The sequence below is a fragment of the Babylonia areolata genome, chromosome 7 (assembly GCF_041734735.1).
Source record: "Babylonia areolata isolate BAREFJ2019XMU chromosome 7, ASM4173473v1, whole genome shotgun sequence".
Lineage (NCBI taxonomy): Eukaryota > Metazoa > Mollusca > Gastropoda > Neogastropoda > Buccinidae > Babylonia > Babylonia areolata.
In genome coordinates this window covers 28,754,199-28,771,698 of record NC_134882.1, presented here as the reverse complement: position 1 = coordinate 28,771,698, position 17,500 = coordinate 28,754,199, and positions in this window count along the sequence as shown.

Here is a 17,500-nt window from a genome sequence, read left to right as displayed (position 1 = left end):
TTTTTCTTCATTCTACGTCTTCTTTTTCGTCGATTTTTCCCCTCCCTTTTTTTTTTTTTTTTTTTTTTTCGTGAGGGCATGGGGAAAAGAAGCTTGTGGTTGATCCTGTTACCTTCACTGAAACATCTGAGTTAGAGTTATTCCTCCTCCTCTTCCCCCTCAGAGTTATTCCTCCTCCTCTTCCCCCTCAGAGTTATTCCTCCTCCTCTTCCCCCTCCCGGATCCCTTTCTTCCCTAGCTCCATTCTTCTTCCTGCATTTCTTCCTTCCCTTCTTCCTCTCCCTCCACTTCCTTTTCTCTCTTTTGGTGCTTTCCTCCCCTTCTTATATGAATATGAAATAGCTTGCTTGCTCCACTCACTTTCTCTCCGCCACCCCCTTCTCTCTGTATGTATGTATGTACTTATCTATCTATGTGTTTGTCTGTCTATCTATCAATCTATCTACCTCTCTGTCTATCTATCTATCCCTCTATCTATGTATCTGTTTGTCTATCTATCTATTTGTTCCACCTCTCTCTCTCTCTCTTTATCAATCTATCTATCTATTTGTTCCACCTCTCTCTCTCTCTCTCTCTCTCTCTCTCTCTCAATATATCTATCTCCCCAGAAAGAAGGAAACAACGAAATATACAAAGAAGCAAGGAAATCAAGAAACAAAGAAACAAAGTCCATTATTTCCGTTCGTTCCATGTCCATGTCCATTTCCGCGTCAGTTTTTTATTTTCTTTCACTTTTATCCGATTATCAATAATACGTGCAGAATAATGCGATTATTTATTTGTTTTTGGGTGTGTGGGGCATTTTTTTCCCGCTAATGTTTCTGGGTCCAGTTTTAAGTCTGATGTATAATTCAGTTCCCGATATCGGTGTAATGTTTGATCCTACCCTTCCCTTCGAGCAGCCGTGTATTCACTAACAGGGAGGGTGTGCATCCCACTTTCGTGGCGAACTTTTCGTCGCTCGCACTGCGAGAAGTAGGTCATATGACGACACGGGCAGCCCACCTCCGTAACTGGCTTCTCTGAGTTTGCACTGCTTTTGATCGGACAACTTTTCAGCAGAGTTTATGAAATGGATCAGTTCGAATACAATATGGCAGATAAAATACAAGAAACACGCTCAAAGTAAATGTAGAAGACTAAACTAAATAATAGGTGTAATTATTAAACCAAATATACCTTGCAAACTTGCAAGAAATAGTCATCGAAAATGTTCAAAATTCTTTTGTGAAAAAAGAAATTTCCACGACGAAATTTTAGTGTTTTGGTGACCTGGAAAAAAAAAAGAAATGGAGACGCGCATGCGCACGCGGTTCTGGCTGAAAATAACCGGGGAGTCCCGACGAAAGTCCAGCGAAAGTGGGTCCGCACACCTTTCTTAATTTGTAATGCAGCCTTTTGGAAATCAGAAAAGTCAGTTCCATTCAACATTCTTTTCCACTTGATCTGCAAAATCGCTGATGTGTTCATTTGGTCTTTTGTTTTCTTCTGGCTTGTTCACTAAAGCACCTTCTTGAAAAGCTCAAGAAGATCCAGAACAGTGCCGCCAGGTTGATCTGCAAGTCACCTAGACGGGAACTCGTCACACCTGTCCTACAGTCTCTTCAATGGCTACCTGTCTAATCCAAAATCAACTACAAACTTGTTTCTCATCTATTTCTAGCACTGTCCCGAGATATCTTGCACATGAAGGGCGCAATAGCCGAGTGGTTAAAGTGTTGGACTTTCAATATGAGGGTCATGAGTTAGAATCTCGGTAACGGCGCCTGGTGGGTAAAGGGTGGAGATTTTTGCGATCTCCCAGGTCAACATATGTGCAGACCTGCTTGTGCCTGAACCCCCTTCGTGTGTATGCGCAGGCAAGAGAACTAATACGCACGTTAAAGATCCTGTAATCCATGTCAGCGTTCGATGGGTTATGGAAACAAGAACGTACCCAGCATGCATACCCCAGAAAATGTAGTGTGGTTGCCTACATGACGGGGTAAAAACTGTCATATACGTAAAAGCCCACTCGTGTACATACGAGTGAACGTGGGAATTGCAGCCAACGAAGAGGAATAATGTTGCAGATATTCTGCAGGATTCTGCCTCAATACTTCGTATCGCCTCTGTCAGAGCAAAGTCCTTTGGCCAGCGTTCTTTCTTTCTCTTTTTATAGCCCAGCTGTCTGGAACCGACTTACTCTGCAGACCAGGAACTCTTTTTTCTCACTTCATTCAAGTCTTCCATGAAAAACCGCTTCCTTAAACTAATGTAGTATACCATCGACCTAATCCATTGTCTTCATTGTGTACTTCTCGTCTTTGTGAGAATGTGTGTGTGTGTGCGTGTGTGTGCGTGTGTGTGTGTGTGTGTGTGTGTGTGTGTGTGTGTGTGTGTGTGTGTGTGTGTGTCTGTCTGTCTGTCTGTCTGTCTGTCTGTCTGTCTTTATCCCTGTTTTATTTTTTTATAGTAAAACGCCTTGAGCCCTATTTTGAGATTGGGCATGGTATAAATTCACATTCTTCGTCTTCATATTCATCTTCTTCTCGAAGGTACAGCCTCTTGGGAATTTGAGTCTTTACTCTTTGTCGTGGACACACCCGAAAGCGAGGTATGGCTGCCTATATGGCAAGTGAAAACACACACACACACACACACACACACACACACACACACACACACACACACACTCACACACACACACACACACACACACACACACACGGTCATACACGTAAACAAAAGCCATGTGTCTGTGCGAGTGTGTGAATATGTGTGTGTGTGTGACTGATACCTGAATGGATGACACAGAAAACGAATGTTGAGCGCCCCTGTCTGCTTAGGAAAGCAGCCTGTTGTGCAAAATGACTGAATGTATGCAAACCGCTGAGAGCGTAGTCTCTAACCCGAGGATAGGCCGCAATATAAGTATCCATATCATTGTCATCATCCTGCAGCACTTTCGGCGCTTATTCACCCTCTATGCTCCCTCCTCTCTCCCTCTCTGTCTCTCTGTGTCTCTGTTTCTGCCTATCTGTGTCTCTCTCTGTCTCTCTTTGTCTCCATCTGTGTCTCTCTCTGTCTCTGTCTCTCTCTGCATGTGTGTGTTTGAGTGTGTGTGTGTGTGTGTGTGTGTGTGTGTGTGTGTGTGTGTGTGTGTGTGTGTGTGTGTGTGTCTGTGTGTGTGTGTGTGTGTGTGTCTGTGTCTGTGTGTCTGTGTCTGTGAGAGACAGAGAATGTGTGTGTGTGAGTGTGTGTGTGTGTGTGTGTGTGTGTGTGTGTGTGTGTGTGTGTGTGTGTGTGTGTGTGTGTGTGTGTGTGTGTGTGTGTGTGTGCCTGTTTATCTCTGTGTGTGTGTGTGAATGTGTGTGTATGTGTGTGTGTCTGTGTTTGTGTGTGTGTGTGTGTGTGTGTGTTTGTGCGCGCGCGCGCGCGCGTGTGTGTGTGTGTGTGTGTGTGAGTATGTATGTCTGCTTGTCTGTCTGTATGTCTGTGCATTCTTCATCATAATGTCTCTTCGTTTTCAAAACGACTGAGTGCCTCCTTTTTTTTCTTTTCTTTTTTTTTTTGGTCCTTTTTTTTACCGAAGATGAAAGAGCAGAGTGCTGAAGGAGTTTACAGTCTAGCTAACTATAAGAAATGATTTTTACAAAGACACAGGCTAGCTCTTGTTTTGCATGTTGCATTTTCTGGTCAGTCCATTCATCCCCTCCACCCCCTCCCCGCTGTACTATATAAAAATGAATCTGCAGTTTTGAAGCTGGGAAACTGCCTTTCTTTGTCAAACACGAAACTTTCCTGCCCATTTGCAAGCCTTAGCTCAAAGGTCAGGATAGAGTATACCCGGGGTCAATGAGTGTAAACGTTGACTGTGCAATGATCAAATCTCAAATTGATATTAAAAGGCTTCATATATCAAATCTCAAATTGATATTAAAAGGCTTCCTTCTTCTTCCTAAAAAAAAAAAGGTATCTTAAATTATCTAAATAGTCTTGGTGGCCCTTAACTTTCTCGGAGAAATATATTATTGTAATGTTTTGCCCACGCACATTTATGAGTTGTATTTTCATTTTGTATTCGAGGAATATGTGAGCGTCTCACGACAATCAGAAGAAAAAAAACCAAAACAATTCAGAACCTAATGCTTCGTGGCAGAGATGTGAGGGCGGGCTGAGTTATTCACAACAAATAAAAAACCAAAAACAAATGGGTCCCAAGAGTCCGAAGCTCCTGACCCTTCCCTGGATAGATCATAAAAATCGTGCTGACCACTACACTGACTGCAATTCTGTCTCTTATGACCGCAGGTGACAGATTAAAGACCCCTCGGCTTCCGTCTTGTCTGTGGACGTTCAGGACTTATAGACTTCAGGGAGCTGACAGGAGCAGACGTTTCGCATTCATAGAAGAGAGTGGTGGTGAATATTCTTGTCATAAACGTCTTTAGTCGTGAAGTTCCTTGGTAACATTGTTATTGCCGCTGTTGCACCCAGACTTGGGTCGTCGTATAATAAGATAAACACATATTTCTGACCCGAGGTTTGACCGGAGAGAAACTACATCTCCCTTGGCTCTGTATGACTCAGTATCTTTATTCAAATAAAGGCCCAGGACCATAACTGAAAGAGTATGGCAATAGCACGATGTGATATACGGGTTATTTCAGTCGTACTAAAAGACGCAACAGTATTTTAATAAATCGCAAAATGCACCAGTATACCAATATGCAATAAAATGATACTCGAACTTTAAAAGAGTATATATATATATATATATAGAGAGAGAGAGAGAGAGAGAGAGAGAGACAGAGACAGAGAGAGAGACAGAGAGAGACAGAGACAGAGACAGAAAGAGAGGGAGATGTGTGTGTGTGTGTGCGTGTGCGTGTGTGTGTGTGTGTGTGTGTGTGTGTGTGTGTGTGTGTGTGTGTGTGTGTGTGTGCGTGTGCAAATAATGAAGAGAGAAAGAAATAAAGAAAGAGCAAAAAACAGAAAGAAAGAAAAACAGAATGTAAAAACAAAACAAGAAAGAGAAAGAGAACACAATCACAAATGCTGCCGCTGGAGATCTTTTGAATTTTCAGTAATACAGCCTTTCTTTTTTTTCAAAATCATATTATACACAAAACAAAATAACAAAGACCTGTCTCAAGTATGAAGCAATCTACCACCAGACTTTTAAAACATCCCACAGAACGAGCACGGTGTCACTGTAGTGGGCGTTAATATCGGTCAGAACGGTGGACAGAAAGGCCACTAACATAAATGCACAAATTTGATTTAGAAAGCTCAGATATCACACAGGGGAGGAGATGAAGATCTCCGTGCATAGCTAACGGCAACAGGGGAGGGGGGGATGGGGGGGGGGGTGTGCAATGTGCGTGCAGGGACAGGTTTGGCGTGTAAAATCGGTATTACCAATGACCCGAGACCTGTCAACATGGCCCGCCCTCATAAACTTCCACGCCAACGGCTCCGAAGGGAAATGACTCTAAGTAGCCCCAAGTCCAGTAACTCTGCTGTTTGGCGACAGGCGCAGCCGAGGGCTGGAGGAGCGCTCGTCATTTAATGGCAGGGGACACACACACACACACACACACACACACACACACACACACACACAGCTTTGTTCTCCCTGCATGGCCGCAGACTGTGGTGGCCAGCGAGTACTGTGTGTGTCTGACACTGTCGGGGCCAATGCATTTAACATGAGAAGGCCCAGGGAACGGTGCAACACGCCCAGATAAAATAAACAGAGTTGGGAGCGGGGGGGGGTTGGAGGGGGGGGGAAGTCGAGAGGGGTGGGGGTGGTGTGGAGGGGACGGGCATGGTTGACCCCCCCAGGGTTCGTTTTTGTTGTTTTGTTGGTGGTGTTTTTTTTCGGGTTGTTGTGTGTGTGTTTGTAAAAATAAATAAATAAAGAAAGAAAAACAAAATGTAAAAATAAAACAAGAAACAGGAAGAGAAAAACGATCACAAATAAATGGAGTTGAGTGGGGGGGGCGGGGTGGGGGTGATGGGCGGGAATGGATGACCACCCAGGCGATGATGTGTTCGTTTTTCATGAAAGACCTGGTGAGTTTGGTTGGGTTTTTTTGGTGTGTGTGTGTGTGTGTGTGTGTGTGTGTGTGTGTGTGTGTGTGTGTGTGTGTGTGTGTGTGTGTGTGTGTGTGTGTGTGAAAATATTGAAGAAAGAAAGAAAGAGAGAAAAACAGAAAGAAAGGAAAACAGAATGTAGAAGCAAAACAAGAAACAGAAAGAGAACACCATCGCAAATGTTTCTGCTGGAGATCTTTTGAATTTTCAGTAATACAGCCTTTCTTTTTTTTCAAAATCAAGTAATTAGCAAAACAAAATAACAAGGACCTGGCTACAGCTTTCTTTTTTTTCAAAATCAAGTAATTAGCAAAACAAAATAACAAGGACCTGTCTGAAGTGTGAAGCAATCTACCACCAGTCTTTTAAAACATCCCACAGAACGAGCACGGTGTCACTGCAGTAGACGATAATGTCGCTCAGAATGTGGACAGAAAGGCCGCTAACATAAATGCACAAATTTGATTTAGAAGGCTCAGATATCACACAGGGGAGGAGATGAAGATCTCCGTGCATAGCTAACGGCAACAGGGGAGGGGATGGGGGGGGGGTGCAATGTACAGGGGAGGGTGGAAGGGGGTGTGTGCAATGTGTGCACAGGGACAGGTTTAGCGTGTAAAATCGGTATTACTAATGACCCGAGACCTGTCAACATGGCCCGCCCTCATAAACTCCCGCGCCAACGGCTCCGAAGGGAAATGACTCTAAGTAGCCCCAAGTCCAGTAACTCTGCTGTTTGGCGACAGGCGCAGCCGAGGGCTGGAGGAGCGCTCGTCATTTAATGGCAGGGGACACACACACACACACACACACACACACACACACAGCTTTGTTCTCCCTGCATGGCCGCAGACTGTGGTGGCCAGCGAGTACTGTGTGTGTCTGGCACTGTCAGGGCCAATGCATTTAACATGAGAAGGCCCAGGGAACAGTGCAACACGCGCCCAGATAAAATAAACAGAGTTGGGAGCGGGGGGGGGGGGGGGGGTGTGTGTGGAGGGGGGGGGGAAGTCGAGAGGGGTGGGGGTGGTGTGGAGGGGACGGGAATGGTTGACCCCCCCAGGGTTCGTTTTTGTTGTTTTGTTGGTGGTGTTTTTTTTCGGATTGTTGTGTGTGTGTTTGTAAAAAGAAAGAAAGAAAGAAAGAAAGAAAGAAAAACAGAATGTAAAAATAAAACAAGAAACAGGAAGAGAAAAACGATCACAAATAAATGGAGTTGGGGGGAGGGGGGGGGGGGGGGTGATGGGCTGGAATGGATGACCCCCCAGGCGACGATGTGTTCGTTTTTCAGAAAGACCTGGTGAGTTTGGTTGGGGTTTTTTGGTGTGTGTGTGTGCGTGTGTGTGTGTGTGTGTGTGTGTGTGTGTGTGTGTGTGTGTGTGTGTGTGTGAAAATATTGAAGAAAGAAAGAAAGAGAGAAAAACAGAAAGAAAGGAAAACAGAATGTAAAATCAAAACAAGAAAGAGAAAGAGAACACAATCACAAATGCTGCCGCTGGAGATCTTTTGAATTTTCAGTAATACAGCCTTTCTTTTTTTTTCAAAATCAAATAATACTCAAAACAAAATAACAAAGACCTGTCTGAAGTGTGAAGCAATCTACCACCAGTCTTTTAAAACATCCCACAGAACGAGCACGGTGTCACTGTAGTGGGCGTTAATATCGGTCAGAACGGTGGACAGAAAGGCCACTAACATAAATGCAACAAACTTGATTTCAGAGGGTCTGATATGACACTGGAGGGAAGATTATCTCTATGCATGGCTAACGGCAATGGGGGGAGTGGTAGGGTGATGTGATGGGGTAGGGGGTAAAGGGTGCGCGGGGAGGGGGTGGTGGACACTTTTTGCGTGTAAAATCGGTATTACCAATGACCCGAGACTTGTCAACATGGCCCGTCCTCATAAACTCCGCGCCAACGGCTCCGAAGGGAAATGACTCTAAGTAGCCCCAAGTCCAGTAACTCTGCTGTTTGGCGACAGGCGCAGCCGAGGGCTGGAGGAGCGCTCGTCATTTAATGGCAGGGGACACACACACACACACACACACACACACACACACACACAGCTTTGTTCTCCCTGCATGGCCGCAGACTGTGGTGGCCAGCGAGTACTGTGTGTGTCTGGCACTGTGGGGGCCAGTGCATTTAACATGAGAAGGCCCAGGGAACGGGCCAACACGCCCAGATAAAATAAACAGAGTGCCGGTGGGTGGGTGTAGGGGGGGAGAGGAGGGGAGGGGGCAGGAGGGGATGGATGACCCCCCAGGCGACGATGTGTTCGTTTCGCCGAAAGACTGGTCAGGTTTAGTGTGTGTGTGTATGCGTGTGTGCGTGCGTGTGTGTGTGTGTGTGTGTAGGTAGGTCTTTCTCATGTCAATTTATTTGTCTATCAGTGTGCATGTGTGTGTGTGTGTGTGTGTGTGTGTGTGCGTGCGTTTGTGTTGCTGTGGCCTGCTCTCTTGACAGAATCATGAATGAACAAATTGTCCTATATTGACCATCTTTCATGCATATATTCCGTTTACGTAATGATCACTGGGCCATTTAGTTGGTTGTTGCACGTACTGACTGGCTGATTATGAGAGGCCAAGGAACTTCGTGTTTCCAAAGTACAGTTGGTTTCCTTCTTATGAGTATACATGTTTGTGTTCGTATTAAAAGATGCTGGTAGATAAATAATCGACATGTTGAACTCGGTCATTCTTCTTTTTCTTTTATTTTTTTTCTTGTTAGCAAATAAGGTTAAGCGTATATGGAACAGTCCGCACGGTATGTCACCTACTTCACACTGAAACTGAAACTGGTAACCCTCACTATTTCTTGAGCAGTTGAAATGGAGTGTTGGCCTGGAGGTAACGCGTCCGCCTAGGAAGCGAGAGAATCTGAGCGCATTAGTTCGAATCCTACAGTCGCCACTATTTTCTCCCCCTCCACTACACCTTGAGAGGTGGTTTGGACGCTAGTCATTCGGATGAGACCATAAACCGAGGTCCCGTGTTCAGACTGCACTTAGCGCACGTAAAAGAAGCCACGGCAATAAAAGAGGTGTCCCTGGCAAGAAATTATGTAGAAAAATCCACTTCGATAGGAAAACACATAAAACTGCCAGCAGAAAAAAAAAATACCCCCAGAAAATGGGGTGGCGCTCTCAGTGTAGCGACGCGCTCTCCCTGGGGAGAGCAGCCTGAATTTCACACAGAGAAATCTGTTGTGACAAAAAAGAGAGAGAGAGAGAAAAAAAACAAGAGCAAGAGTAATGTTTCTGGTGACTCCATGGCGGGAGGTAACGCCGATATTTTATCTGATGGTGCGCATGTTCTGGTTGACTGCATGACCTTGACAACGTTCATCATTCTGTTGATAAACACCCTGAGCGACATTCTTCTTTTTTTTTTCAGATGATATTTGGCTGGTTTCATGTGGTAATAAAATTTAGCGACTCTTCTTCTTCTGCTGTTTGTTATAATACTTATTTTTCATTTTATTGTTGTTGTTGTTGTCATTGGTGGTGGTGGTGCTATTGTTGTTTCTGCGCACTTTCATCATACTTATTTTTTTTCCTCCTCCTCCTCCTCATTCTCCACCTCCTCCTCCTCCTTCTCCTCTTCCTTCTCCACCTCCTCCTTCTGTTCCTCCTTCTCCTCATCCTCCTTCTCCTTCTCCACCTCCTCCTCCTACTTCTCCTCCTCCTTCTCCTTCTACTCCTCCTTCTCTTCCTCCTTGTCCTCCTTCTCCTCCTCCTTCTCTTCCTCCCCCACCTTCTCCACCTCCTCCTTCTCCTCCTCCTTCTCCTTCTTCTCCACCTCCTCCTCTTCCTTCTCCACCTCCTTCTCTTCTTTCTTCACCACCTCCTCCTCCTCCTAGTCCTCCTCCTCCTTCACCTCCTCCTCCTCCTTCTCCACCTCCTCCTCTCTCTTCTCCTTCTCCTCCTCCTCCTTCTCCTCCTTCTCCTCCTCCTTCTCCACCTCCTCTTCCTCCTCCTCCTCCTTCTCCACCTCCTCCTTACTTCTTCTCCTCCTCCTCCTTCTTCTCCACCTTCTACACCTTCTCCTCCTCCTCCTTACTTCTTCTCCTCCTCCTCCTTCTCCTCCTCCTTCTACACCTTCTCCTCCTCCTTCTCCTCCTCCATCTCCACCCCCTCTTCCTCCTCCTCCTCCTCCTGTCTCCCCCTGATCCACCTCCTCCTCCTTCTTCTCCTCCTCCTCCTTCTCCACCTCCCCCTGCTCCGCCACCTCCTCCTCCTCCTACACACATTTTATGCAAAGAAAAAGAAACTGAAGAATGATCGAGCGGACGGCCAGAGTGTAATGGAACAAGAACTGATTGTCGGAGAGTTCAGTTCAGTTCAGTTCAGTTACTCAATGAGGCGTCACTGCGTTCTGACAAATCCATATACGCTACACCACATCTGCTAAGCAGATGCCTGACCAGCAGCGTAACCCAACGTGCTTAGTCAGGACTTGAGGAAACAAAGTTAGCAGATAGATAATGAAATATGATAAAATGTGGGAAGGGGGGGGGGACAACAAAAAATATTTTTTAATGACAATAATGATCATGAATAAACAAATTAGCAAGTAAATATAAATAAACACGCGCGCGCACACACACACACACACACACACACACACACACACACACACACACACACACACACACACACACACACACACACACACACACACACACACACGGAGAAAGGGAAGCGATGTTGACTCTTTTTCTGATCAAACACTGTTACATGGTTAATGTTGAAGTTATATTCCCCTTTGTTCAGACTGCTGCACCATGATAACTTGATTTTCATAATTGAATATGATAACTTGATTTGTTATTCACACCTCCGGCGGCAGTTATATTCAAAATCAACATCGCTCACGTGTTATATTCATGTCCTGTGATATCTTTTTCTTTCTGTTTTTTTCTTTTATTTATTTGTGTTGTTGTTGTTGTTGTTGGCAATCGCGTAATGCGTCATCGTGTCTGTCATATATTTTTATGTCTGATTTTATGAATGTAGTCGTTATTTATCTATTTCATTTTATCTTATTTTATTTTTCCCTCACGGCCTAACTGGGCATCTGCTTAAAGAAGATGTGGTGTATCATATAAGTTGTTTTTTTTTTTCCAAACACAGCGACGACTCCTTAAGCAACTGAACGGAACTGAATTGAATTGCCTTTTCGTGCAATGAAAAAACAAAACAAGTAAAGCAATTGTTTCACTAACACACACTTATTGCAAAGGAACCTCCAGAAGTTCGGTCTGCAAACAAAACAGTCTGTCACCAGTCTGATCGGTCCCAGCTTGATGAAGCCTTATGTACACGAAAGTGTGTCTTCAAAAGTGACTGAGAACGTTGATGTTTTTGACTTTTTGCATTTATTATCAGTTATTTCGCTTGTCAGTTTAACGATATCTCTTTTACGAAGTCTTTAAGTAATTTCCTGTTATTGTATTTTTTTTTTTTTTTTTTTTCAAATTTCACCCTCATTTGCCCAGTTTCCCCCAACCCTCCATTCATTCACATCTCCCACCCCTTCTAACCGATAATACTCAAATATATTCATATGTACTTTAACAAAATGTCTTCAATCACCGATATGTGTGACGGGACATTAAACAAAATTCCTCCACCTCCTCCCAACGTGCTTGTGAGTGAGTACACTCTCCGCGAAAAACTGAACGGCCACTGGCAAAGGACACCACGTTCTCCGAACTCATTACGGTAATGAAAACAGAATAGTTATCAATCATCACACGCTCTCTTTGCCTCTCACCACGCGGGTCAAAGCTACTGGTCCTCGTTACTAGCGTGAATGGGGGGGTGCTTATGCATAATGCACGGTTGCGAAGCAGGTCTCTTGGCGTCGAAAATGGTTGGTAACGCTCTGTGGGGACCATACCAAAGCGCGATAATTGTAAAAGTTGTTTGTTGTCAGAATGTTGGGTTCTGGGTTAGTGTTGTTCTATCACGCGAAAGGAGCATTTTTGTTTATATTATATATATAAAAAAGACATGAAATGGTTTTCTGGTGGTTTCAGTGCTTAAAAGGTCTTTGACATCGTTGGTGCTTTGTCTTGTGATCGGGCACAGTTGTTGGTACAGAAGGATCTCGAGCTAGGACACGGCTTCAAGGCTCTTGACCAATCGGCGAACGTTTACTCCATTGACCGACTTTGCGATCAAACCAACTAACCCCAACACACCAAGTTTCTGAATAATCCTTCAGACCTGCAGCAAATATTTTAAACTAAACACACACAAGCAGCAAACTTACGTTGTCCTGATTTTATCTCATTTCTGTTTCCTCAGTCTCATTCAGTGACCGTGGTGAATCTCTGCAAACGCGGATTCGACAGGTATAAAGATGTTCTTTCATTCAACATGGGCTCTGAACACTTTTAAGACTCGGGACCCCGAATGCCCATTGTCCCTAAATTGCAAAATGTCTCATGTGAAGATTTGTACTTATATTAACCTACTCTCTAACGTAATTTCAAAGAAAGAAAGAAAAAGGTGAAAGAGAGAGAGAGAGAGACGGAGAGAGGGGGAGAGACAGGGGAGAGAGAGGGAGATAGAGATAGAGGGAGACAGAGACACAGACAGACAGACACACAACACACACACACACACACACACACACACACACACACACACACACACACACGCACACACACACACACACACACAGAGGGAGAGAGAGACAGAGAAAGAGAGAGGGAGAGGCAGAGAGAGAGAATTTAGCTGTAGAAAAGGAGTGGCATTTCTTATTTGTTAAACTTGCCAAACTCAAAAGCACATGTTTGCTGATGCTACACTGATATCATCGGGCAAATGTGGTGAGTGTGTTTCCGCTGGTTCAGATTGCTGAATTTGCATCCTATTGTGTTTGCATGTTGCGGGCGGAAAGTTGTTGCCAGAGGTCTTCAATCACTGACATTAGTTTCATTATTCAAAAGATAAACGTATGAATGAATTCAGTGACAAGCAGACAGGCAGAAAGACAGCGAGAGAAACGTGCTCATCAAAGATTCACGCCTTCATCTAAGCGCTGCCATGACATTATGATGGGTTAGCTGTTTTCTCTGTCCTGAGATATGATTTCGCTCTACTGGGGAATGTCCGCGAACAGCGGTAGGCAAATGGGACTTTCACGCATAATTTAAATAAAGAACAAAACTTCCTCTTTGTCGAACTGCTTTCGTGATGCTGGGGTTTGTCTAGCTTACAACATGCAACATAAGATTGGGGCATCAGCTTAGACACGAGCTAACACAAAGAAGAAGGCTGATCAGGTTACAGTCCAATTCATTCACATGATGAAAATATAGAAATTTTAACTCCCTTGAAGAAAAAGAAGTCGAAGGAAAGAAGAAGAAGAGGAAGAAGAAGAAGAAAACCTAAGACACCAGTCATAATGGTAATGTACCTACCAGTCTTCCGAATGGTCACTAAACAGATCGATTTATGGAAAGAGAGTGGTGATGGAATGATGATAGCAAGGTACACTTCTGTAGATGTTTTAACTTCCTTTATGTTTTACAAATTCTTCACATAGTCAACCCATACGGCGCCAAACGATGCCACTACGCTGCAACTATAGCTATCACTACTACAGTCACTGATGCCAACGCTGCTGTCGTTTGGAGTTAGTGTTGCTGCTTCTCTCTTCGTCTGTGAATCTGTTTCTGCATATGCATGTCTCTGTCTGTGAGCGTCTCTCTCTCTCTCTCTCTCTGTGTGTCTCTGTCAGAAAGTCAGTGGAGTGTTGGCCTAGAGGTAAGGTGTCCGCCTAGGAATCGAAAGAATCTGAGCGCACAAGCTCGAATCACACCGGCAGTCGCCAGTATTTTCTCCCGCTCTATGTCTGGACGTTAGTCATTCGGATGAGACGATAAACCGAGGGCCCGTGTGCAGCATGCATTTAGCGCACGCAAAAGAACCCACGGCAACAAAAGGGTTGTCCCTGGCAAAATTCTGTAGAAAAATCCACTTCGATAGGAAAACAAATAAAAGTGCGGGCAGAAAAAAGGGTGGCACTCTCAGTGTATCGACGCGCTCTCCCTGGGAGAGCAGCCCGAATTTCACACAGAAAAATCCGTCGTGGCAAAAAGAATAATACAAATACAAATAAAACAAATACAAGTCAGACGAAAAGAAAGCTACGAAAGACGTCCATCCAGTATCATCTTGCATGACTGTGTATGATAATTATATTGGGTTGTTTCCAGTATCGTGCATGACTGTGTATGATAATTATATTGAGTTGTTTCCAGTGTCTTGCATGACTGTGTATGATAATTATATTGAGTTGTTTCCAGTGTCTTGCATGACTGTGTATGATAATTATATTGGGTTGTTTCCAGTATCTTGCATGACTGTGCATGATAATTATATTGGGTTGTTTCCAGTATCTTGCATGACTGTGCATGATAATTATATTGGGTTGTTTCCAGTATCTTGTTCACTAAGACGATGGTGTCTGCTCTCTTAAAAAATAAAAATAAAAAACAAAAATGTCCGGGCCAAATCATTCCTATTACAGACATATTTCTTTTATACAGGTCAACAAATCTACATCTCTGTCTACCCCTCTCCCTCCCTTCTCTCTCTTTCTGTCTTCCCCCCTCTCTCTCTCTTTCTATATCTCTTTCTTCCAACTTCTCTCTCTCTCTCTCTCTCTCTCTCTCTCTCTCTTTCTTTCTATCTCTCTTTCTTCCAACTTCTCTCTCTCTCTCTGTCTCCCCCTCTCTCTCTCTTTCTATCTCTCTTTCTTCCAACTTCTCTCTCTCTCTCTCTCTCTCTCTCTGTCTTCCCCCTCTCTCTCTCTTTCTTTTTCTCTCTCTTTCTTTCAACTTCTCTCTCTCTCTCTCTCTCTCTCTCTCTCTCTTTCTGTCTCTCTTTCTTTCAACTTCTCTTTCTTTCAACTTCTCTTTCTTTCAACTTCTCTCTCTCTCTCTCTCTCTCTCTCTCTCTAATTCAACTTCCTCCCACGGGAAGTGTGGGATCCCTCTGGGGAACAGAGTAATTTGAATATATTGTTCGCGAACTTCTAACTTTTCCCTCTTTGACAATGTCCAATTTTTTTTTCTCTCAAGGTGACACTATAATTGGAGGATGCCATAAAAGAATTCTGTCTTCCTCTCTGTATCTCTGTCTATCTGTCTGTATGTCTGTCTGTCTTTCTCTTTCTGTCTGTCTGTCTGTCTCTGTCTGTCTGTCTGTCTGTCTACAACATTCACACATAAAAAAATGCCTGAATGATATGTAAATGAACACATCTTGCATGAGACCTGACAATTAAAACATTCTTTTTTTTATCACCTTTGACTTTGACATTCACACATAAACGCGCGCGTGCGCGCGCACACACACACAACACACACACACACACACACACACACACACACACACACACACACACACACACACACACACACACACACACACACACACACACACACACACACACACACACACACACACACACACACACAGTGTATACCCAACCTTAATTCTCACGTAACCATTTTCATTCCCTCCTAGAATCGTGGCCGACGCCTCTATTGTTGTTTGTTTTGTTTTTTTTTTGTTATGTTGTTCTTGTTGTTTATGGTCCAGCCGACCACATAGGGCCATATCAGGACTGTCAAACCATACAAATGTACAACCGCGTCAACACAAAACCGTCACACCCACTAACGAACACCAAGACAAACCCACAAAACACAGCCCATGACACAGTATCCCAACCATTTAGCTCCCTATGGCACATGCTCAGGACGCCAGCCATTCCACTCAATCAATCATCCCCAGGTTACAAAAAAATAAAATGAAATAAAATAAAATAAAAATAAAATAAAATCGTAAAATAGGGAAAAAAAACAATATTTCAAAGCCAAACAAAAAATACGTAAAGAAGGCCATGTATGCAAATAACACTGCAGAATGGGCTGCTAGTGCCCATCCCAGTGCTTACAATCTCACTACCTAATCGCCAGAGCAAAACAGCACAGACAGTATATCACAGACTGTGGAAAAGAGAAAAAGAAAAAAAAAGAATGTCAAGGCTTGCTTGAAAAAAGAAAGGGGAATTGACTGCACTGGGAAGACAGAAAAAGGAGATAACAGTGAAGGAAGAAAAAAAAGGCTGAAACAAAAGGGAGTGATAGAAGAAAGGATATTTCTAGCACAGTCTTTCCAGAAGGCGGGGATGCTAGTTATACTGAAAGACCCCCGGTATCCCCACGGGGGAGGCCGACCTCTCCAACATTGACCACAAAACAACACTGACGCGCACATGCCCTCACAAAACGACACAACACACGTTCCTACCACATATGCGCACACAGCCCCTTCCTATCTCTGTGGCTGCCTTCACCTCTACACTCCATCTCGCTCACTACGATCAGCTTTGGATCCACTCTGTTTACGCATACCCAGATTCAAGCTCTCGACTGTTGGCCGCCGTTCTTTCTCTGTCTCTGGACCTTGCAACTGGAATGAACTTTCTCTTTCGCTTCGTCAAGTCTCCACACTCAGCTCTTTCAAGTCTGGCCTTAAAACCCACCTCTTCCCAAAATAGCCTCCCTTCCCTGCCTCTTCCTTGCCTTCAGTTTCTCCAGTTTTAGAGTTATGCATACGTGTGAATGACTGGTGTGAAAGCGCTTTGATTTGTCTCTGCACGAGATTCAGCGCTATATAAATACCATTATTATTATTATTATTATTATTATTATATACTCGTAACCATAATCTTCAAGCAGCGCCCGCAGAGGTGTAGAGGAAGTTGATGAAACTATCACCTGCTCAGCGATCCGATTGACGGAAAATCCATCAGTCCTAAACGACTCTCTACTTCTAATTCTTCTTTTTCTATTTCGTTCGTGGGCTGCAACTCCCACGTTTACTCGTACGTACATGAGTGGGGTTTTACGTGTATGACCGTTTTTACCCTGCCATATAGGCAGTCATACTCCGTGTTCGGGGGTGTGCGTGCTGGGCAATGTTCTTGTTTCCATAACCCACCGAACACTGACATGGATTACAGGATCATTAACGTGCGTATTTGATCTTCTGCTTGCGTATACACACGAAGGGGGTTCAGGCATAAGTAAGTCTGCACATATGTTGACATGGGAGATCGGAAAAATATCCACGGAGATTTGAACCCGGGACCCTCAGATTAAAAAGTCTAACGCTTTAAAACCACTCGGCTATTGCGCCCGTCTGATGACGCTTATCGTCTGTCTTTTCTGCCTGTTTTGGAAAAAAAACACACCAATAAACAAACAAAACAACACGCTGATTCATGTGATAAGTCTTTAACAAAGTTAACGATGAGAGCAACAAGAAAGCCTAAAAAAATAACAATAAACAAACAAAACAACACGCTGATTCATGTGATAAGTTT